The sequence below is a fragment of the Felis catus genome, chromosome X, assembly GCF_018350175.1.
Source record: "Felis catus isolate Fca126 chromosome X, F.catus_Fca126_mat1.0, whole genome shotgun sequence".
NCBI classification, from domain to species: domain Eukaryota; kingdom Metazoa; phylum Chordata; class Mammalia; order Carnivora; family Felidae; genus Felis; species Felis catus.
In genome coordinates this window covers 93,362,376-93,386,029 of record NC_058386.1, presented here as the reverse complement: position 1 = coordinate 93,386,029, position 23,654 = coordinate 93,362,376, and the positions used below count along the sequence as shown (strand labels likewise).

Here is a 23,654-nt window from a genome sequence, read left to right as displayed (position 1 = left end):
ACGTTGAAGATCACCAAGTCCAAAGTCACGATTGCCAAAAAACCCAATCTTCTCTTGGCCTTTTACAACTTTCGTAGAAAGAGTCAAGATACAACCGGGCCCTGTTTGGTGCTCGCAGGCGCAATATTTAAAGAATGAAATCAGCAGATTGGAGTTCATCCACAGGAATGTTTCGGTTAGAAGGGGGCTGGAATCATGTTATACGATGAACTTTCATTTGTATCCTCCGGAAGACGAGACTCTCAGGATACATGCTAGCTGGCTTCAGCTATGTGAGGGATTCTCTTCTGGAAAAGGGGTTTGCTTTGATTCCCAAGGTCAGCATCCATATCTTATTTGTATTTTTTTTTTCTGTCGGTGCCTGGAACAAGTCTGACACCAAGTAGGCATTCTAGAAATATTTGCAAACTGAAGGAAGGACAAGCACAAGAGAATTAAACAGGAACCAGTTGTGGGCCCTGTAGATTCTGGCTCTGTAGGAGAATTTTACAGCGTTCAGAACTGGCCAAGGGCGGGATCAGCTGTTTCTGAAGGTAGTGACCTCTCCAGTATTGGGGTGTTCGACCCTGTAAAGGGTAATCCCTCAGTGGGAGTGTTACAAAGGCGAGTCACGTGTGAGGAAAGGGGAGAAACACGTAGCAAACGAATGATATTGAAAGCTCTTTGCAATCCTAAATCTTGCAGGACCCATAAATGCTGTCTCTGCTTTTAGGGGTTAGAAAAGAATATTGAGTTTTTGGAAACACACTGAGTAAGTTACGCACTGAAGACTTGCCGTAGATTCAGCTTTGCTGCAGGATACCAAGGCCACAGGACAGTTTTGTTGAGCCTAGGGCACTTACTAGCTACAGACTTCCATGGACAGTAAACTGAAGGAAGCTTATTATCATGAAAACAAAAGGATTATGTTGGGATCCCGGCATCCTTTATAATTCTAGACTACTATGAAAATGATCCAATTAAAAATATTGGGGTATGAGGAAAGGATGTAAATTAAGTTGAATGTTACAAGGGGAATTTCACGAACACAAACTGAATGTTAGCGGTAACAAAAGGAGAATTTGTTTTCTAGTAACCTGTAGAATATGTGCGTGTAGACTTCAATATTCTTCAGTCGCGTCTTTGCCTAAGACTCTTGAGGTTTGCACAAAGAAAATGTTCACTAAGAACTGGCACGGAGAGCAAATTGAAGCACAATTGGAAATAATGTTTGGGGCAGCTTTTGGTTTGTCTCCCTACTAATTATTTTATGTGACTGTGCAAATTGGCAAGGCTTTCAGGCTCACAGGTATACCAAAGAAGCCTTGGAACTAATTCCTGATTATACAACTATTTTACGTCAGAAGTGATACAATTCATCAAGATATGATAAATGGGAGCAAAAGATAAGGTACAGAACATGCTCAGCTCAAGCTTAGAGACTAGAGTTAAGGATTTTCAAAAATACGTACCTTACCGTGCAGTCTTTGCATGACTGAGTGATCTCCTCTGGTTTATTTGACTCTATTCTTTTATTCTTGTCCCAAGAGCTATTATTCGTTATTAGTTCAGTGCTGCCAGATTTTTTTCTAAAGCTAGAATTTAAATTAACATTCAAAAATATTTCCTGGAACTCAAGAAATCATTCCATCATCACGTAAAGCTGTGTTACAAGCGAGGCCATTTGTTCAGTATGATGTTCAAGTTAAGCTTAGTTCAGAGAGCTGTTGTTTCGTGATTTCCTTAAGGCTGCAGTGAACACACTGCACATTAAATAGACATATACACGGGGCGCCTGGGTGGCTCAGTCGGTTAAGCAACCGACTTCGGCTCAGGTCATGATCTCACGGTCTGTGAGTTCGAGCCCCGCGGCGGGCTGTGTGCCGATAGCTCAGAGCCTGGAGCCTGCTTCAGATTCTGTGTCTCCCTCTCTCTCTGACCCTCCCTCGTTCATGCTCGGTCTCTCTCTGTCTCAAAAATAAATAAACATTAAAAAAAATTTAAAAAAATAGACATATACCATTACTCAAATATACACATGAGCCAAGCACACATCTCAAAGGTGGTAAAGAGCTCTTCAAACTAGAATGTGTAATGCAAAAGGGGAAAAATGGTTGAGTTTATAATCCCCTTTGTTATCAACTGTTGCTTTCCAGATGGGGTAACAAAGATAAAAAGGAATTCACTTATCAGTAGTGTTTGAAATGTGGCACTTTTTCCTCCCCAAAGATCTTCTGTTGAAAAGTTGCAGTATTTTTGAAAAAGATAAATTTCTTCTCTTTATGCATACTTATTAAACAAGAATATGAATAATGGCCTATATTTCACTGTTAGATGCTGCCTACTTAACAGAAAAATCTTGTACATAAAATTTTAAGCAATGATCAATTTCACTACAGAACTCATACAGCTATGTTATTTTGCTTTGCCTGATATCCATATCCTCCCCAGGAAACGACAGAATCAACTAACCTCAACTTATTCATTTGGGTAACATGGCATATAAACTCCATATCCCCTGTTGTAATTCATCAGTGGTGTCAAATATGTCACAGGGGTTTTGGCAAACCCTTAACATCTGCCAGTTCCGAAAAATAACGTATATTGGAAGCCACCAGATTTAGCATAGCAGAACCAAAACAAGTATCAAAAACACACTATCGCTCCCACGACTACTGCCACCACCACCAAGGTCAGCGTCTTTTCCATCATCATCATTGGGAAGCTGGCCAACAAGAATTATTTAGTTGATTAGTAAGCACCAGTCATCCGTTTTGTTAATAGGTACTTTCTCCTCTTTATCAGACTTTGCTTCTCTCTCTTTTCATCAAGACATATTTACACAGAATTAAGACCCACATCATCCCCTTATCCAAGTGACACCCCCTTCTCTCAAAATACCTTCTCTCAAAATAGCTTCACTTGTTAGTTTATCAACTTTTGGTGCATTCATGGAAATAGAGCAGACTGGAGGATATTTTCCTACCCACCCTCCTATGGATAACATATTAACTCTGCTCCTTTATTTAAAAAAAAAAAAATTTTTAAGTTTACTTTTGAGACAGAGAGAGACAGAGCATGAACGGGGGAGGGGCAGAGAGAGAGGGAGACACAGAATCCGAAGCAGGCTCCAGGCTCTGAGCCATCAGCCCAGAGCCCGACGCGGGGCTCGAACTCCCGGACCGCGAGATCGTGACCTGAGCTGAAGTCCGGACGCTTAACCGACTGAGCCACCCAGGCGCCCCTTAACTCTGCTCCTTTAATAAAATGTTTCAACCAGGCAGCATTGGTAAATATAAAGAAGTCTTTGACACAGATTGCAACATTACACCAAAGAAATGAGGATTTTTCTTACTCCTCACCAAATTTGCAGGACTAAGTCTCCACACATTTCAAAGGCTAGAACGACACGAGTTTACTCAAGATGATGCATTGAAAGCAAGTAAGAGCACAGGCTCTGTCTTTCAAGACTGAATAAAAAAATGTTCAATAAAATCTTTTCCCACCACCAAAAAAAAATTATACACGTTTTAGTTTATGGACAAGTACAGAAATCCTTTATTGTCTCAAAGTGGAGTTTAACTTGAAGCAAAAGCCAATACAGCAGTGATTAGATGCCTACCGGAGTCAGCATTAATTCTCTGGCCTTTTGATTTGTGAAGTGACATCTTTTTACTCTGTGCATCTTCTGATCATTAGTAGGAAAATGGTAGAAAAAAATCCTTTACTAGGTGATCTTTCGGTGGAGAGTAACGAATGCTTCCACCGCTGATAGAGTCAAAGCTAGGGGCAAGATTTGCTAGAGAATTAAACTTTGTTAGCTTTCCATTTGGCCAGACCTTCATCTGCTAAAATATGATACAAAAATAAACCTTTATCTTTTAAAGTGCTGTACCCAGTAACCAAGAAGAGCCTGCTAAGTTAAGAACTAGATGGATTGATCTGCCATTGTTAACTTTGTGCATTTCCGACTTCATGATGACTCCAGTCTTTTTGTTGATATAACTTGGCTGAAGTGACACAGTGGAAGAATCATCTCTACTGTCTAGTTTGATTACAAAGTATTGTGGCTAGATTATATCAGTGGTCCTGGCTTGTTGAGAGTTGTTTTTTTTTTTTTTTTAAGTTTGTAGATCAAGTAATAGGGCATTAAAAAAAATCCCAAAAGAATTGTTTGCAACTCCGCCCTTCTGAGAAAAAAACCAATCCCAACAAGACATAAGCAACTAAGAAGGTGGTTTGCCTTTCAAACACACTGGTAGAGAGAATGCATGGGGAGAGGGACAGAAAAGGGGGGGAGAGACAGAGAGGAGGAGAGAGGGGGAGAGAGAGAGAGAGGGAGAATCTCAAGCAGACTCCACGCTCAGCATGGAGCCTGAGGCAGGGCTTGATCTCACGACTCTGAGATCATGACCTGAGCAGAAGTCAAGAGTCAGATACTCAACTAACTGAGCCACCCAGGCGTCCCACTTATGTCATTTATTGAGGGACAGCTTATCTCAGAGGAGGCAAGAGTTTTCTTCCATTCGTTTTGCCTTCCATATGTCTGCTCCAGTAGAAACACAAAGATGCTACATTTTCCTGGAAGCTTACAGTCAACAAAGATGACATTTAGGGCAATATTTCAAAAATTAAAGTGAAATATTTCTAAGGAAACGCATATCGCTAATCTGGTTATTAACGGTATTAGTAGAATAAAACTGGAACAATATATCTCCTCTCACTGCCCCCTCCCCCTCCCCGTTTCGGAGAATAGTTGGATTGATAATATAAATTAGAACTGCTGAGCCCTACTCAGCATTCACTTACATGCTGTGCAATCTGAAATATTTATAACTTCACAGTGTAACCATGGCTAGAAATCCTTTAAATTTGAAGGCTTAAAAAATTATGTTGTTGCATATGGTTTGCAAATGTGTGGAACAAGCAATAGTATGTATATAAGCTCTCACGCAGCTAATTAATAAAGTTAATTAAGAAAGCTTTACTTGAGGAAAAAATAAGCACTAGGTGATTTAATGACCAAATCCAAAATTAATACACAAACTGACCTACAGTTTTCATCTTGACTATGCTGGTTGACTATTGGTTGTGTTTGGAATGGAAAAGAGGTTTCTAGAGTGCAAGTACAATATTGGATTTATTAAAGAGGCCTTTGCTCCGAGAAAGTCACCTCTGTGTTATTGCAGATAGTGCGCTGCAATTCAATCATCTCTGCTCTTAAATTTTAAGAGCTTGACTTCTTTGTTGCAAAGTCTGAGTTCTGACGGCTTATCTAAGGAAGCTAAAATACACACCATGTGGCACAAAAAAGCGATTACAGAGAGACAGTTTGATCAGGTACCAGATTAAAATGCAAATCAAAGTAGACCTAACCTTATTACAGATGAAATGCAATCGACTATTTTTTTTTTTTTTTTTTTTTTTTTTTTAAGAATCACGAGGGCGGGCGCCTGAGTGGCTCAGTCGGTTAAGCGTCCCACTTCAGCTCCGGTCATGGTCTCATCCTTGGCTCCTGCGTTCGAGCCCCACTTCGGGCTCCGTGCCGACAAGCTCCGAAGGAGCCTGGAGCCTATTTCGTATTGTGTCTCTCTCTCTCTGTCCCTCCCCGCCCCTCAAAATAAACGGTAAAAGAATCATGAACTTTAATAGTTGATAAAGTGAACAATGCTAAATTATTGAAGAACTTTTCCTTTTCTGTTGTTCTGACAGTTGTACTAATGACTGCTGGTGTAGACCTTGGCTTTACTGGCTTCATAATGTTTCTTACTACGCTGGGAATTGGATTGTGAAGTATTTCATAAGCGCAATAATCCTTTGCAACAGAAGACCTTGCTGGAGTCTTCTCATCATCTGAAAAGCAGAAGTTTTATTTATTTATTTATTTATTTTTTCATTTTTGAAGATCGTTTTCTTTTTCTTTTTTTTTTTTTTAATTTTTTTTAATGTTTATTTATTTTTGAGACAGAGAGAGACAGAGCATGAACGGGGGAGGGTCAGAGAGAGGGAGACACAGAATCCGAAACAGGCTTCAGGCTCTGAGCTGTCAGCACAGAGCCCGAAGCGGGGCTTAAACTCACGGACCGCGAGATCATGACCTCAGCGGAAGTCGGCTGCTTAGCCGACTGAGCCACCCAGGCGCCCCTTGAAGATCGTTTTCAAGCTAGGGTTGCTAGACTTGACAGCATTCTCCTGAGCGGAATCAATTAGTTGCTATAAGTGATTTGTTTGCTCTTCATTTACAGCTAATTATATACAGTTATATGTCCCTTTGTCTCTTGAAGTCAACACTACACAAAAAATAGCAGCGAGGTCTCATTTATGTTGTATTCACAAGTGCATGAAAAATACAATTAATTTTGCAAATCTAATGTTGGAAGTTATTGGAAAAAAAGTATTTTTAGGACACTGCGATCAACTCATATGAGAACCTAACCTTACATCAACATTAGATTTCCATACAAAAAGGCTAATGAAGTATGATACAGTTAAAAGTTTGTATTTTACATAAAGCCTTTCTCAGAAGAACCAGACATTCGTTAAGGGTTTTTTTTTTTGCCTTAATATGAGCAAGACCCATAAGCTTTAATGAAAATCCTCAGCTATAGAATATCAACCAGAAAATAACTACAGAAAAAAAAAAAAAAAAAACCAACATATGGCAGTTTTCCCAACCAAAAGCTCTAGCATTCCTGATAATCCAAGATCAACTCTCCATCCAGTAACCAGGGCAGAAGTCAAAGTTGACCACATTTGATGGCGAATCAATTGGATGTTAAACATAAGAAACTTCAGATGTATCACTTTGGTGATTTAAGGGCAGGGGAGGGTCCATTTCTGTGTCCACGTAGATAGTGCCAATTACATTTAAGCACCTCTAAGGAGGAGTAGCAAAACTCCAATATCTTTGCTATATTTTCAAGTTTTTGAAAGTGGGTGGCTATTCGCATCGTCTTAATTTGCGATCGATTTCAGGAAGTGGAAATTCCAGCTCGAATTTAAATTGTTTCTGTGGACGCGGTCTTCCATTTATCATTCCATTCAGTGTTCCCTTTCTGAAACTTCATGGCCTCTTTATTTCTACGTTGTCTTTTGAGGGTGATTTATGTATTTTTTGTCTTTTTTCCCCCCTAGCTTCAGATTTAAACTTAGAAAGAAGAAGGTAAGAAATAAGAGCTCTGGAGACCACCTGGGGCAATGTTAATTTGTTCTTCGTTAATAAAAGTTTGACTCACTGTTTTCTCTTGCTTGTTCTCTCCTTTGCACTCCTCTTGCCCTCCAAATGATGACAGGGAAGCCTACCTGTAAAATGTCTTTAATGAGCTTGAAAAGTTTGTTGAAATGATCCTTATCTCTAAATTTATAGAACATAGCCGACAATTTTAATTTTTTTTTTGAAACCAGTGCCCCCTTTTTGCCCTTTGGGGATATTCAACTGGAATTTTTTTCCATTATTCTCAAACACGGTTTCTAAATCTTTAGTGACAGCTTTATCGAGATTCAACTCACAAATAGTAAAAATCACGTCTCTAAAGTATATGATCCAGGTTAAAAAAAAAAATACCTTCACAGTTTTGTAAACCATCACCACTCTCCAATTTTTGTTTCTAAATTTCAAAATGTCACTGATAGGTGACATGAATTTTAGAGGTTTTCGTGAAGATAGTAGTTTATTTCAGTAATCATTTCTTCTTTGTTATGCTGATAGTCACCTCAAAACATCGAGCTATAATTAGCAACATCATATTCCCTAAGCTATAGAGTAGTCTATTAAATCTGGAGAGACACTTTGGACTTTTCGGGCAGGACAATCTTTAAGAATATTCAAGGGGTGCCTGGGTGGTTTGGTAAAGCGTCCAACTTCGGCTCAGGTCATGATCTCCCGGTTTGTGGGTTCAAACCCTGCGTTGGGCTCTGTACTGACAGCTCAGAGCCTGGAGCCTGCTAAGGATTCTGTGTCCTCCTCTCTCTCTGACCCTCCCCTGCTCATGCTCTGTCTCCCTCTGTCTCAAAAATAAATAAAACATTAAAAAAAAATATTCAATATTGCAGAGTTGTCCTTTTTTATATCTTATTAAAGTTTTATTTAAATTCCAGTTAGTTAACATACAGTGTAATATTAGCTTCAGGTGTACAATATAGTGATTCAACACCTCCCAACAACACCCAGGGCTCATCACAACTAGTGCACTCCTTAATCCTCATCACCCATTTTATCCCTCACCTACCTCCCCTCTGGTAACTATCAGTTTGTTCTCTATGGTTAAGAGTCAGTATTTTGGTTTGCCTCTCTTTTGTCCCCCCATATTCACTCGTTTTGTTTTGTAAATTCCACATATGCGTGAAATCATATGGTATTTGTCTTTCTCTGACTTGTTTTGCTGAGCATAATACTCTCTAACTGCATCCATGTCGTTGCAAATGGCAAGATTTCATTCTTTCTCCGTGGATGAGTAATATTCCATTGCGTGAATATATATGCAGGACTTGTCCCTTGGTGCAAAGGAATATAGAGTGTTTTGGGTGACGAACAGGAATTTGGTGCGCTCAACAGCCTTAATGCTTTATGAAATGTAGTATGTGGTGACCCGTTGCTTTAATCAATAATTTGCATCTCGTCCCCAATGTGATTTGTTGTCTCTGTCTGTTTCCTCTGGAATGACACTGAACTAATTTCATCAAAACCAGCTTGATAGACTGAATAGAAGCAGTGGACTTAAGCTGTCAATCTTTAACAAGTATCACCGATTTGTAGGGCAGTTCAGAAAAGGGTTCAAAGATGCAGTTAATCATTATTCCTTTTGTAATAGTAAATGCTGTGAGCTGTGGTAGTTTGGTCACTGCTAAGTGTGAAATAGAATTCAGAAGTGTTTTTCTTAGTTTACGCTGGGAAACATTCTCTGAAGAGACAAATATTGGCAGATACATATGGATGTGCTACAAAAATATCATTTTATAAGATAGGTATTTATGCATGAGGTAATGTGGTTGTACATCAGATGTGTGACCAGTGTAGTCAAAGAAAATTCAGTCAAAATGAAACAGTGGAAAATGTACTAAATAAGCAACAACACTAAGCTAATCTGCAAAATTGATAAAATAACAAGGAAGTCATTATAATAACTATAGTAATTCAGCGTTATGTGCTAGGCATTTTCACATGCAATGGAACATTTAGATATAACATGGCCCTACAAGGTAAGCATTCATCTCCTTCTAGGGATGAGGAAGCCAGAGATTACAATTTGTGACATGGGGCACCTCGGTGGCTCAGTCGGTTAAGCATGTAACTTTGGCTCAGGTCATGATCTCACAGCTCATGAGTTCAAGCCCCACATCGGGCTCTGTGCTGACAGCTCAGAGCCTGGAGCCTGCTTCGGATTCTGTGTCTCCATTTCTCTCTGCCCCTCCCCCGTTTGTACTTTGTCTCTGTATCTCTCAAAAATAAATAAATGGCAAACAAATTTATAAAATTTGTGACGTGATTAAGATCACCCAGGGAATACATTGTAGAACCAGGATTATAAACGCAGGGTTCTTAAACACTATTAAAGCAATGAACTTGATAGAGGTCATTTGGTGAGTCTTAGAAATGTGGAGTCATGTAAAGATTTAGGTGTGCTTGCCATGGTCATGTGTTTCTTCAATAAGTTTTTCTGGTTTTGTTTATGACTCTTTTGTCTCCACAGCCATAGGAAATAATAAGTTCATATAACAAATAAATTCATCCCACATGTTTTGTTTTTGATATTGGTTGGGGTATGTGTTTGACTTCCATGTGGCCTTTTGGTTCATGGGACATTTTCAAGAGAATCATTTTTCCTTTATTCACCATCTGTATTATAGTTCAGCCTGTTTACAACACTATAAAATCAATTAAATTTGAGAATAAACGAAGCCACTAACTTTGACATAGATCATCCATAAGATTTACGCTCCCCTGTATAATTTTCTCCTTTGGAGTTTAAATAGGTAAGAGGTTGGAAGTGTCCACCTTTAGCTAACGATGACCAAACAGCTCTGCTTTCTTAAGAAGCACACCGCTAGATAGGTGCAGAAGATGGGGAATGTTTTGACTCAGACTCAGTTAGTCATGGGTAACAATGGGGACTGAATTATATTTAAGTCAAGAATCATTTTTCTCTTGTATTTCTATTTCCCTTTATTACCCATCCTTGAAATCAGTGGATGTCAGGATGAGCAAGCTCATATCAATATGGCTTTTAGGATGGCCAGAAATGATTATGTTCACTCTTTGGAATTACAGGAAAATGATTACAACTTATTAATATTTCATTTAAAACACATATAAACCTCTAGTCCCAATAAATTTTATAGATGGATGCAATATTGGAGGTTCTAAAGACGGTACAAACGAGGAATGCAAATAGTGATTTATTTTCATTTTTTAGTACTACTCATTTCGTGTGAGATCTGTATGGATTAAAAATACTTTCAGATACTTTATCCAAAAATATTTAATCACTTTAGGATTCACAGAACATCGTTTCAAGGGCAGTGCTTTGAGCTTGTAATGTTGAGAATTCTGAACAGTGTTTTATCACACCATGCAGTTGGAAAAATATCGTGATGAATCTAGTTTATATTTTCATGCTTTAAATTCATAAATATTGCCAAGTTCATAATTCAGTTAAAATCTAAAGTGTGCATTCAACAATTTTAAATTTGCTGATTTTTCCATTAGCATTAAACAGCTGCTCTCCATTTCCACTAAGGATAAGACCAGAAAGAACGACACTTACTGTATGAAGGATATAGAGTAGCATTAGCAAAACCCTCCTATCAGCTTAGTGAGATGTTAGACAACGTTATCAAGGGAGTTGTTAGTCATCTATGCCAGAGATTTTAAAGAAGTCAATGGTGTTTCGGGGAATGCATTAGGTACAGTTTTCAATGCAAAACAAAAAGAAGAGCGTAATAAATTCTGAAGTTCTTTCAGCCCTGTAATTCTGTGCACATTTTATTATAACAAAATATCTTGCTTTAATTACAGGGTGTCATCATCAGAAATTGGAAATGTATATCAGGACAGCAAGTGCCTTAACCTATACAGCTATTTGACTACACCAACACTAGGTAATTAAGAAGTCATTTTGAGGAAGGAATGTCCAACTCCAGATCTATAATCCCAAATCCTACTGGACACTTTCACCAAAACACATGCATGTCTTACAGGCACCTCAAAACCCCAAAAGGCTACTCAAAGCCAAAATTTTGTATAATATTCTCAAATCAGTTGTTCATCTTGAGTTGATGTTTTTTCCACCAACCCAACAGCCTCAGAGAGAAAGGAGAGTCATACATGATGTTGTCCCACTGTCCTTTCCCTTATCCCAAATTTGAATTGTTTCATTAACCCTGATATACTTTCAGAAACATATCAAATCAGTCCCTTCTTCTTCATCTCCAGGGCCACTGCTTCCCTTTAGCAACATGGTATATTTCACCCAGAATATTACTGCATGAGTTTCCGAGAACCTTTCCTGCTTCCACTCTTTCTCACCTCTTCAGGGTAATTCTCCCCACTGCTTCTAAAATCTGGCAGTGGCTGCCTGTTGCATGCATAGGATAAAGTTAAAACTCTTAATTATGAGTTAAAAATAATCCCTTCTTGGTCTAGCCCTTGACTGTATCTCTGGCCTCATCTCCCAACCTTCTCCAAATAAAATTCACTCACCTAGTAAGAACAACTCATTTTCTTTCAAGGGATCCGCTTGTTTATATCCTCTTCCTTCTGCCTGGATCTTCTTCTTTGCGTCTCCACCTGACCACGTTCAAATACAATCTCTAGAGTAACCAACCTGCCTCTATTATGGTGCACACTGCATTCTATTGCCATTACCACTTGTCTGTCTCTCTCCCTAGACTGAACTGCAGGGGGCATAGTGACAGTCAATATGTAGGTCATGTTTGCATCCCAGTAACTCAATAGATCTAGCACATAGTTGAGGTTTAATAAACTTATTAATATTATCCGCCAAGTAGAATTTGCCCAAGAGTTGGAGGGAGCTAAAACAACACCTCCCCCGGGGTCCTGTAGTTTCACAGCTTTCTTTAAGTTGTGTGTTAATCGTTACCCTTGGGCAAATGGTCAACTTGAAGAAAAAATTGGCCCAATGGTAGCAAAACTTTTAGAGGTAAAGCTCTAAATCAAGTTAGTTTCTCCCATGCAGTGCTTGGCTCTGTTTTTAGACATGACTCACTAAAACTAGTTTATCTCCAGCAAGCTAAGCAATGAACTTTTCTGGAAGAATTTGTCAAAAATTCTAAGTTGAAAACATTTTACAATGTTTGAAGACAAATGGAGAATTAAAATTCTTGAATACTCTATAGATGAGTACATACTTTTCTTCAGAACTCAGTTTTGGATCATATTGTATTATATTATGTTTTTCAGCTTTATTGAGATATGACTGACAAATACAGTTGTAATATAAAGTGTACAACACGATGATTGATACATGTATGCCTAGTGAGAGGTTCCCCACCATTGAGTTACTTAACCCATCTGTAACCTCTCATATTTACCTTTTTTTGTGGTGAAAAACATAAGTTCTCCTTTCTCGGCAAATTTCAATACAGTGTTATCAACTATAGTCACAATTTTATACATTATATTCTCAGACCGATTCATCTTTAAAAAAATTTTTTTAATGTTTATTTATTTTTGTGTGTGAGAGACAGATAGAGCGTGCGGGAGAGGCAGAGAGAGAGGGAGGCAAAGAATCCTAAGCAGGCTCCAGTTTCTGAGGTGTCAGCACAGAGCCTGATGTGGGCCTCGAACTCATGGAGCGCGAGATCGTGACCTGAGCCGAAGTCGGACGCTGAACTGACTGAGCCACCCAGGCACCTCTTAAGATTTTATTTTTAAATAATCTCTACACCCAACATGGGGCTCAAACTTACAACCCTCAAGACCAAGAGTCTCATGTTCCACCGACTGAGCCAGCCAGGACCGCCCCCCCCCCGACGCCTTTTAAGTTTTTAATACATTTTAATTGATTTTTTGTGAATGGTATAAGACAGGGGTCGAGTTTCATTCTTTTGCATGTGGCTGCCCAGTTTTCCCAACACCATTTATTGAAGAGACTTTCTTTTCCCCACTGTATAATCTTAATCATTAATAACTCTCTTGATATAAAGCTAAGATAACTAAATTATATAGTTAATTCACGCCCCAATGGCCTGTGGCCTAAAAAGAGATTAATCCGTAAAAAGTCAGATTTTACCAAAAATAAGAATTATAATAAAATTTGGGAAAAAATAATTCATGAAGTCACTTTGCAAATTACTTACGCTCATTTTCATAAAATGCATTTGTTACTCTGATAATAGGAAGGGATTTTGAAATTTCGATAGGTTGGTAAACCATATAAGATCATTTGGACTTTTTTTGTGTGCGATCTTATAGCTAACCCTATGTATTTTCCTTACTTGAAACAACAACCGAGTAATTAATCTCACGGTAGTAACGCACCTCTGGAGGCAGCCCGTTCCTTTTGACTTTCGTAAGATGTTTCCTCGCACTGAGTTGTCATTTCTCTCAGATTTACCCAATGGAGCTTCTTAAGTGTGTTCGTTCCCTTATATGGTAGTCAAGTTATTTGAAAGCGGGCCTCAAGCGTCCCCCGTGTTTCTTTTCCTCACACTACATATCGTGGGATTTTAGGCTTCCTCACAGTGTTGGTTGCCTGCTTCTGGAAACACTTGTTTTTAAAATGTGGTGCAGAGAATTGCATTTGATAACTGCAGGCGAGATCTACCTTGCGGTGGGACTTTGCAACTCACGATCTGGGTACTGTAGCTTCGTAACCGAAGCCGAGTTTTGGATGAATATAGCTGGTAATTGTGTGAATATTTCAAAATAAATATCTGAATGCAACTCGATTTATGTATGGGAATGGTGGTCGCTTTAACTCACTTAGTTCCTATTTGAAGTGCTTCCACACTGTCTTACAGAATTTTTCCTTAAATCTGAAACTAATTAATTTCCACTGTTGCAGGTTCTGACTGTTTTAATCTGCTTCATAAGCTCGCTTTAACACTCCATACCCTCTTTTGATAAACCTTCCCTCCCCACTCTACCAGTGTTCGAGATGTTTTAGAACAGTTTTTGAGGTATTCCTGCTGAGCTAGCACCTTGTAAAAACTTTCCCATTATGGTCTCAACAATCTGTAAAGGAGTAAATAAGAGGCTTAAGCGAAAAAGAATTTAAATGTCCAATAACAGTAAGCAAATAGCTGCCATATAAAGGAGTATTACTAGGAGAAGAGAATTTTGCTTTCTAATTAAAAATAGAGTGTAAAGTAGCTTCCTAGGTTGAGAAAAAATTGTCATGAGGCACTTTAATTCTTTTTGTTGGAGATATATTTTTATTGAAATATACATGGCGTTCAATGTTATATTTGTTGCAGGTGCACAACCAGAGTGGTTGGAGAATTACATACATGAAGAAATGCTCACCGTGAGTGTAGTTACCACTACAATTACCAATACATTTTCCCAACATGTCCCAACATTTTCCCAATGCATTGGTTAAGTTACCAATACATTATTACAATATCATTAACTGTATTTCCTATGCTATACTTTTTTTTTTTTCCTTCTCGTTATTTAGTTATTTATTTTTTTGGTCCTGGGACAGGGAAGGCAGGCAGCCCCTGCCTCCTGCTGGGGGTGCCACAAGCCCTCCCTGTTTCCCATTGCCACCCATGGGGAGGTTCATGTGTTTGGAGGAGGCCAGGGAGGCCTTGAGCTTGGGCCAGTTGCTGAGGCGGACCAGGTGGGAGGAGAGCAGGGGAAAGGAGTCCGGGCAGCAGAGGGCCAGCACCTGGCGAATCAGCTACAAGTCCGGCAGGTTGCAGTTCTTAAAGGAGATCCTGTTGCCCAGGAAGAAGGTCTGCCCCGCCCCTCTACCCCCCCCCCCCCCATTCAGGTTCTGGGACGGCAGGGTCTCAAAAGGCCTCATGTGCCCCAGGAGTGCCTTCACATACTCCTTGCCCGCCTCATAGTTGGTGTAGATGAGGATGGCATATTTGCAGCGGAGACCCTCCATGCCCTCACGCTCTATGTCCACCAGGGTCATCGTCCCCTGCTGCTCCGTCCCATACAGCCCGGGGGAGTGGCCCGGATGTCGCATTGGACTGGTACGGGGTAAGGTCTCCATCTTGGAGCTTGGGAAATTGCCCATACAGACAGGAGGCCTCCTTGGTCACCACCTCCTCCTCCCAGGTCGGCCCCTGGTCAGCCAGTAGCGTGCCCCATGGCCTTGAACAGGGAAACAGACGATGGAGTAGGGCAGCACAGTCACTGTGTGGTCAGAGGTGGTTGTGGTGGCGGCAGAGGTCCTATGCTATACTTTTTATCCCCATGACTTATTTATTTTATAACTGGAAGTTTGTGTCTTTTAATCCCCTTCACCTACTTCATCCATCACCCCCACCCTCCTTCCCTCTGGCAGCCATCGGTTGAGGTAGTGCAATTCTTAAGTAGAAACGTGTTGCTGATTTAAGAAGTAATTTAAAAAGTATAACGCCTTGTGTTTGCATCCTTCCCAGAAAATATTCTATGAATTTCCGTATTTCCTACGTGATTTCAGTTTTCGTGCTAAAGTTACTGGCAAGTTTCCATCCATGGAGCACCTCCTGTTTGTGAAGGGATAATGTTCTATATGAAAATCTGAACTGACTAGGAAGAAAAAAAGTATCTCAATGTGATTATTTGCCTTACTAAACAACTTACAATTTACATACTTCCTCTTGCTTTTTTATTTTGATTGATTTCTTTTTCTTTCAAGTTTTTATTCCAATTCCAGTTACTTATTTTTAAAAAGATTTTATTTCTTTTAAAGAAATTTTTAACATTTATTTTGAGAGAAGAGAGAGCTAGCACAAGCAAGGAAGGGAGGGGCAGAGAGAGAAGGAGAGAGAGAGCATCCCAAGCAAGCTCCATGCTGTCAGCATGGAGCCCAGCTCGGGGCTTGATCCCATGAACCGTGAGATCATGATCTGAGCCGAAACCAAAAGTCAGAAGCTCAACCAACTGAGCCACCCAGGTGCCCCTAAAAGATTTTATTTTTAAATGATCTCTACACTCGACATGGGGCTGGAACTCACAACCCAGAGGTCAAGAGTTGCATGCTGTACTGTCTTAGCCATTCAGGTACCCCTGAAAAGCAATAAAGCTTTTTTAAAGTGAGAAATAATGAAAAAAAAAACCTGCTACGCTTTTAGTTGCACGTTTATTACACAAAGCAAGGAACACCCACATGAGACTTCTATTCAAACAGGAAAAGCCTGTTCGTATTGATTACTGTTATCGCTACTGAGTCTCTGGGTAAATTTTTCTAAATTCTAAGAATCTAATGGACAGAAAAAAACCCAGATTGGCTGTTAATTGAAAATGTCTTTGTAAAAATTTCAGTAATGAAAATATTAAGAGTAATGTCTACTTTTATTGAAGTATACTATTAAAAACGTCTTGCCCTGTTTGTAACTTGCCTTGTGCTTTTTCTATTATACTTTGATATTTTTCAAGTTCATTAACACGTCAGTGGGAAATTGAATTTAAAGACCAAGTTTTTCACATAGCACTTTTCATTATTTTCCTGGCAGTTCCAAAATGAAATGTGAACTTTAGTAATGCTAAAATATCAAAACATGTTATTTTTTCCAGCATATTATTGGAGGGCTTTTATCTTTAGTTTTCCTTAATTGACATATGACAAATCTGTTTATCAAGCAGGCATGTTCTACTGCATGGGAAAATTGTTAACCTGTGGGAGTGACAGATGATTTTGAGAATGTAACTTTAATCATTATCTCTTTTGTCACCAGGTACGAAGACTGTGACATTTCATTTTTCTGTCAATTTTTCCATGCTAACCTCTTACATAAAACAATTCAAGTTTCTTAACCACGTATGTTTCCTGTAAGTTACAGCTTCTCCTAAAAGAGATCTTTGGCAATTACATTTCAACTTTTCACGGAAAATGGGGTTTCACTATACTGATCTTTCTCCCGTATGTTTATCAGGGTTACTTAGCTTATTCCCGGGATCAGAACATTTTCTGGTAAATTCTGTTAAGACCGTAAATACTGCCCTGATTTCTGTATTGTTGATTACAAACCAGTCTTATAAATTTGTGGATACTTTGCTTATAATTGGATGAAGATTGATAAATTCTGACTACATATGCAAGCCAAATAAACAATCCTTGTATATGCACAGGTTGGAAATGAATGTTGATTATATATATATATGTATTTATATATACATATACATATATACATATACATATGTATTAATATATACATATATATGTATTTATATATATATTTATATATATATGTATTTATATATATATTTTAATGACCCCATCTTTCATCTTGTGATTCCCCATTTCTCTCCAAAACACACTCATTGAAATATCCATGACTGAGGCACCTGGGTGGCTCAGTCGGTTGAGTGTCCGACTTCGGCTCAGGTCACGATCTCGCGGTCCATGAGTTCGAGCCCCGCGTCGGGCTCTGGGCTGACGGCTCAGAGCCTGGAGCCTGCTTCCGATTCTGTGTCTCCCTCTCTCTCTGCCCCTCCCCCGTTCATGCTCTGTCTCTCTCTGTCTCAAAAATAAATAAACGTTAAAAAAAATTAAAAAAAAAAGAAATATCCATGACTATGGTCATTCTCTAATTTGAAAGTGTTCATACTTCCAGATTCTACTCTTTTTAGGGCTTTTTCATAGCACATAGAGAATTTACTGCTAATAATTTAAAAGTGTTTAAAAAGACCAATTAAACTTTCTTTTTAAATGTGTTTAATTTTTTTAATGTTTATTTTTGAGAGAGACAGAGCACGAGCAGGGGAGGGGCAGAGAGAGAGGGAGACGCAGAATCTGAAACAGGCTCCAGGCTCTGAGCTGTCAGCACAGAGCCCGACGCGGGGCTCGAACTCACGAACCATGAGATCATGACCTGGGCTGAAGTCAGCCACTTAGCCAACTGAGCCACCCAGGCGCCCCCCAGTTAAACTTTTAAAGGATACTGTGAAACACGAAAAATTCCTAGAACTAAATAATTTTTATACAGTAGAGAAGTGGACTCTGGCTGGGCAGAATAGTAATCCTTCTTTTAACAAGACTCAAATAACTTAATTGTAAATTAACCTGAATTTTCTGTTCTTTTCCAGAAAAATGAATTTAGGTAAAAGAAAAATTTTTGCTAAGTGTTTTGGGGCAAATTAATATTCAATTAAACATTGTCTAAACCTACTACTGCAGAATTCTACCATCAATTCGAAGTTCAGCTTTTACCTACAACGTGAAAGTAGAGAGCTAGATCTTAAGTTGAATGGCTGCCAAATGCTTTTTTTTTTTAAGTTTTTAAAATTTATTTTGGGAGAGAGTGTGTATGTGCTTTGTGCATGAGTGAGGGCGGGGCCGAGAGAGGGAGAGAGGGAATCTCAAGCAGACTCCACATTGTCCGCTCAGAGCCTGCCAAGGGGCTCAAACCCATGAACTGTGAGATCATGGCTTGAGCTGAAATCAAGAGTTGGATGCTTTACCTACTGAGCCACCCCGGCACCCCAGCCAACTGTTTGGTGTAGGTAATGTGATAGGTGTTGTAGGCTGATATTCTTTATGGAGATAGGGGAAGCCTTAAAATGTGACCTGAAATATGGGTATCGGTTTCCATTAGGTAGGTAGAGAAGAGGAAGGCATTCCAATTGAATGTAATGGTACAAATGGGCTGCCTGACCAAAATGCAAGGATGGAATTAGGATAGGTTTGGCTAGACCAAAGGATTCTTATATTAGAGCAAGAAACAGGTGTGTAGACACATAAATCAGGTTGTGTTCCAAAACGATTAATCTTGTAACATTGTATATAATAAACTACAGTGAAGAGTGAAGACAGATGGGTCAGTGAATCAGAATACTCTGTGTTCGTTCTCGAAACACATGAAAATGTCCAAGAATTGGCTGGTCAGAGGCAATGACAATTTAAAGGATGGTATGGGACTGATGATGACACGGCAACTGGTTCTGAAAACCAAGGAAGAAATAAACAAAGACGTGCAATATTTAGCATCTAAGTGATTGGATACTGTGCTTTTGGGGCAGCATGACATAATGGTTAAGAATGCGGACTCTACATTTAAAGTACGTTGGTTCTAACGCCCCTTACCAGAGTGTCCTCATCTGTAAAATGTGGTTTTACGGGAAGGCCTACCTTATGTAAAGTCTTAAGTGAATTAATATGTATTATGTTCGTAGAAGAGAGTCTTGGGATAAAAAGGGTGATTGGCAGAATTATTGACTCACTGACAGGAATCAGAAAGTCCCGCACGACCGTTCACCGTGTGCCCGCAAGGTGGGAAAGTGAACTAGCATAGTTCAGAAACTTGGAGAGCTATAAGGGCTACATAAAACATACTGTATTCAATTGTCTCTCAATCAGAAATTAATTCAGAGCACCCTATTTTCTTAGCCTCCCACTATAATTAAGCTACTTGACTTGATCCATAAATCATGCTTCCTGTTACATCATTGTCTGTGTGCCAAAGGTAGCTGCAACAGCTCACCTTTATGAGTGAAGTGCCACTAATCTTTATGAGTGAAGGGCAACCTAGACAAAAACAATTCCAAGGCGATGTGCCATGTTCTGAATCAGGCTTGGCATATATGACTCTACGAAGGCAATTTTCTTCAGTTTATGTGAGGCCTGTTGATATTATTGCAGTTTATTTGCCTGTAGAGTAAATTTACACCGCCAACAGATAAGTTTGACACTTTCATTTGTACCGACACAGCCAATGAATATACAATTTTTTGTTGTTGTTGTTGTTGTTCGGCATCACCTAGTCTCCCTGAAGCAAAGTCGCTCGGTAAAGGAGATTTTTTTTTTCTCTGTCAATTTTCTCTCTGCAAGCAAACACCCACCCAGCCAGTGGGATTTCTCCGGCCCTCACCGCAGATTTATGCCCACTGGGTTTTCACAATGTGGCATGCTTTGCAAGGAAGTTGGACTAAATTAAGGAAAAATAAAAGTAAGTGCTGCCCAAATAGCCATGTTTTCCAGTCTGGGTACCAGACTGACTGCTGCTGAACGTTTTTCCCTTGCCACATCGGTAATTCATTTCACACATAGACACACAAAGTTCGTAGGAGAACTTTTTTGAGAGACTTGGGTTGAGGACACTTTTTCATAGTGGTGCTCCAATTCTAAATTTTTGCTGGGACGCCTGGGTGGCTCAGTCAGTTAAGCCTCCGACTTGGATCATGATCTCATGGTTTGTTAGATAGGGCCCCGTGTTGGGCTCCACACTGACAATGCTGAGCCGGCTTGGGATTCTCTCCCTCTCTCTGCCTTCCTCTACTCGCTCGCGCGCGTGCGGTCTCTCAAAATTAAGTATAAACTGTAAATTTTTGCTTACTCCTCTTATGCTTCCATACATTAAAGCAAGATTGGGGAAACACTAGGACAAATCCTGGCTTTCAAAATCTGAATCTTTCATTCATAAAATCGCAGAGCTACATGTGAATGTAAACTATGCAAAAGGATATATATATATACACACACATATACATATATGTATACACATACACACACACACATATATCTTTTATATATAAGAGAAACCAACTGTACTTTCTGAATGACATAATCCTCAAGACTCCAGCCATTTTCATGGAATGGTTTGTCCTATATACATCTTCCTTTCTTATCACATCAGGTGGTCTTCCTCGGCGTTTCATGATGGATAAAGGTTCGTGAAAAATGTCTTAGGAAACTAGTGACAACAAGTGTAGTGAATTAAGTTGATTCTAGAAGACTGCTATTCAGGATAGGGTACTCTCTGAGAGGCTGAGATAATGCTGGTGTTTCCATTTCAGTCCACATCCGTCATCAACTTTGCTTTATCTATGAAAGCAATTATGTAGGCTAGTGCATTAGGTAAAACCCAATGTGTTCTTGGGGATATATAGCAATTTCACATTGGAGTTCTTTGCTGTTAACATAGGGAATATTCTACTAAAAATGTTAATTTATAAGAATTTTACAGGAAAAGCCATTCAAATAATGGGAGGGCTTTAGCAGTGCTGTATTAGATACTATTGGTTTGCTTAAATCACTTAAAAGGAACTTCTAGTAAGGCATTCCCAGAACTTCCATTATGACAACCATACTTTGGTAGAGATGGAAGGCTTAATTATGGAACAGATCTATGTTATTATTTAACTATGCAAATGGAACTTTCTATCATTAAAAAAGATATTGGTTGATCAAGCCATGAAGTTGAGTATGTAGGGCCACTGTCAAGTTGGTCACAAATAATTTGCCCAAGCCTGCTGCTTACATTCGAGTGGCACTTACTCCTCCTGGCTGCTGATTCCTATGGCCTCAGGAGGAGATCACCATGATCATTTTGCTCAGGAGAAGAAAACTCATGTTTGATTTATAGAAGGTTCTGCTGTCAGACAGCATGCTATCACAAGGTAGAGGTGGATTACGGTCACATTACAAGCCTCCTTGGGAGTATCCCCAATGAGTAATAAGAGAGGACAATCTTCCATGTGGACACAGCTCCAAGCTCCAGTGTTTCTCTGGAGGCCCAGTTGGCCTGAAGAATAACATGGTCTAAAGAATGGATGTACACTAATTCATGGACAATAGCTATTAGAACGAACAGATGGTTAGGGGCTTGATGGGAGCAAGATTAAAGGGTTGATGACAAGAAGTTTGGGAAAGAGGAATTTGGATGGACCTCTTAAGATGGCCTCCAGTTGTAGATATTTGTGTCTTGTGTAAATTCTCCCTAAATGCACTTACTGCAAAGGTGGGCTTTCGATAATCAGGTTGACAAGATGACCTATGCAGTGGATGTCTGTCAACTTCTATCCTCAGCTACTCCAGAGGTTATTGAAAATAACTCATGAAGGAAAAAATGGTCTTGGTGGCAGGGATGGGGATTATGCGTGCATGTGCTCAATTTTATAGACGTTCCCTCTCCAAGACATTTCTGCCTAGCATCGCTGTTGTGTCCACAGTCGGTCAACAGCAGTGACCAATCCTGAGTCCCCTCCATGTATCAGAGGATCTGTCAATTACCTGCCATCATGGTTGTGAGGGGCTATGGACAGAGTTGTCTTCATGGGAACAGAAACTTATTGGGGATATGGATTTTCCTTCTTTGTTTGCCATATTTCTGCCAGCTCCACTGTCCGTGAACTTACTGCATACCCTAGTCACCATCTTGATTTGCCATACAGCACTGCTTCTGAATGAGCCATGAATTTATGGAGAGAGAGTATGTGTGCCAATGAGCTGACATTCCCAGGACTCCCGCCTTGTAACTTATCAGTCAGAATACCATTCCCGAATCTCTATCTCTAGTTTTTACTTCTGTTTTTCACACCCACTTTTCAGTTTCCTGTCTTTATGTTTGGCACATGCTGTTCCATCTGCCTTCACTGTCGTTATTCATTAAAATGTCTATATCTTTTGAGAACCACCCCAAGCATCGCGCTTGCTCCCTTGATTCCTTTTCGAACTTTGTCCCTACCTTTCGATTGACACTTGCTTTAATCAATAGTTTTTGGGTAGTCATTTGCCTATTGGTCTTATTTCTTTGCAGGCTTGGAAGTATCACATGGGCAGGAACTGTATCTTACTCTTCCTTACATCACCTGTAGATCCTTGTGCCCAGTAGGTCCTCAATAAATATTTATTGAATAGTATCAATAGCACATAGCTTTGTAATACTGAATGCATAAATGAGTAAGAAGAGAAACAAGGCAACAAAATAGCACCTTAGTGTAATATTTCTTTTAACCAGTGTTTCTTATATGGATGTACATAGAAATTGACCTGGAAAAGAGAGAGTCACCCTTTCTTGATTTCACCCACTGAACGTTGCGAGGAAGCATGAAAAATGTGGGAATAGAAGCCTTTCCTTATCAAAGTGACTAAAATTCTCTATATGAAGGAGAAAATATGTGCAGAAGGCATTTGAGAGCAATTTTTTCCAAACTATAAAAAATGCTGTGGAGTTGAAAAGACAAACTTTATTGCAAAATTTGAGTCAAAATATCTCAGGGTTGAATATTCAGAAAAAAAATACTTCTTTTCCCCTGGTCGTATAAGAGGTTTGCCATTGTAGTTGAATAGACAATATACTGGGTCTATATTCCACCGAAGTTAGAGCAAGGAGGATTTTTGTTCGTGTTTCTATTATCTAAGGTTGGAAATTGAGTATGTGATACAGGATAAATGGACTTTCTTGCTGCCATTGATTTCAGATATCTTAGTCACTTCTTTCGTTTGTGAACCACCAGGGTTTATGTGAACATATATCATTTTAAATGCGTTGGTTCTTGAATTGGATGCAAGTGTAAAGAAGAAAGCTTTGAACATCAGAACTTAATCAAAAATAAAACCAACTTAAGCTGTCTATAGAAGATGCCATAGATTTATGAGTAGTATGAATTACTGTGACAGTTTTCTTTCAATATGTCAAAACTCACTCCAGATGCTCTCTTTGCTTTATTGAATATCTGAAAGCAAATTGATTCAGTCACATGAACTCTGCCCAAGCAATATATAGCTTCTGCTTAGCAGAAGGTACCTCCCTTATAAAAATATAAGCATGAATAT

The 23,654-nt window shown here is 39.3% G+C and overlaps 1 pseudogene; it reads right to left on the bottom strand.

The window, feature by feature from the left end:
• The window catches only part of LOC101099866, a 66,967-nt pseudogene that overhangs the window by 2,741 nt on the left and 40,572 nt on the right, over nucleotides 1-23,654 (bottom strand).